Source organism: Mus caroli, unplaced genomic scaffold (assembly GCF_978045245.1).
Source record: "Mus caroli unplaced genomic scaffold, Mus_caroli_1 scaffold_15, whole genome shotgun sequence".
Classification (NCBI taxonomy): domain Eukaryota; kingdom Metazoa; phylum Chordata; class Mammalia; order Rodentia; family Muridae; genus Mus; species Mus caroli.
Genome location: NW_028227270.1, coordinates 15,542,174 through 15,543,374, shown reverse-complemented (window position 1 = coordinate 15,543,374; position 1,201 = coordinate 15,542,174). Strand labels below are relative to the sequence as shown.

The following is a 1,201-nucleotide window of genomic DNA, read 5'->3' as shown; positions in this document are numbered from 1 at the left end:
AACCCGGGGAAGGGGGTTGATTTTAACAATCTGTCACAGCATTCTTATTTTTTCTGGAGAGTAAATCTTCAAAGGCCCTATACTGCCCCCTCAGAAGTGGTGCTATGTGTAGCTCTTTTTTTTTTTTTTTTTTTTTTTTTTTTTTTTGATGATGATTCATCTGGGTTTCCCTTCCTGGAAGCATATTCTTTGCTGTCTTTAGTCTTCTCCATATACCTCCTCATCATATTACTGAAATCTGTACTTTTAACCTTAATTGCTGGAATACTTTTCCCAGTGGGAAGTCTTTACAAAACGGTACACTCTGTAATGAGATTATAATGACTACATCTATATACTATCTAGTACATTTTCATATAGTTTTTGTGTGTATCTATAACTTTGGGTCATTTAGCCTAAGAGCTCTGTGTGCATCCTGGGCCATCCACAGCGCAGTGATGACACAGAAGCCTTGGATAGACTTCACATGATTATTAAGGTGCTAAAGAATCTTAATAAGCAAAAATGTTGGTCAAAACACTTGGTGAGAAGGATAACTCCTTTTTGGTTTCTGAGTGTCTGATCAGGTAGACCATGCATATCCCAGATCCAGGTCTAAACAAGCCTGGCAAGTTTCTTTCCCTGTTGACATACAATGAAAACATGGCAGCCAACATTGATGAGGTCAAATCCCCAATCAAGTTCCAAATGAAGATGCAGTTTCTGGCTGTTTCCACTGGCCACCTGAAGATGACTGAAAATGAGCTAATCTACAACATCCACCTGGCTGCTAATTGCTTGGTGTCCTTGTTCAAGAACATATAGCAAAATGTCTGGGTTTGGCACATCAAGAGCACCATGGGCAAGCCACAGGGCCTATACTAGGATACTTCAATAAACCTTAGTGCTATTTTAATTAAGTAAGTAAGTAAATAAAATTTCATATACAGCACAATGCAATGTTTGTAGATCTTTTTTATTCTTTGAATCATTCTTTGGAAAATAGCAATATTTCACATCATTACCTTGCCTCATCAATTCTTCTTTTCACCTACTTCTAATTTTATATATCAGCACCATCCTTGGTTCACGAGACAGCATGCTAAGCATAGCAGGAAATATTTTGATCTTCATAGAATTTGCACAATGAGAAAAATGAAATAATAAATATAATAAATAATGAATCATAATATAACTATAGGAAGAAATTTAGAAGAACATA

At 36.1% G+C, this 1,201-nt stretch overlaps 1 pseudogene; it reads left to right on the top strand.

Annotated features, from left to right (window-relative positions):
• Positions 1 to 400: 400 nt before the first annotated feature.
• LOC110308354 (large ribosomal subunit protein uL1 pseudogene) lies at positions 401 to 864 on the top strand (annotated as a pseudogene).
• The last annotated feature ends 337 nt before the right edge of the window (positions 865 to 1,201 follow it).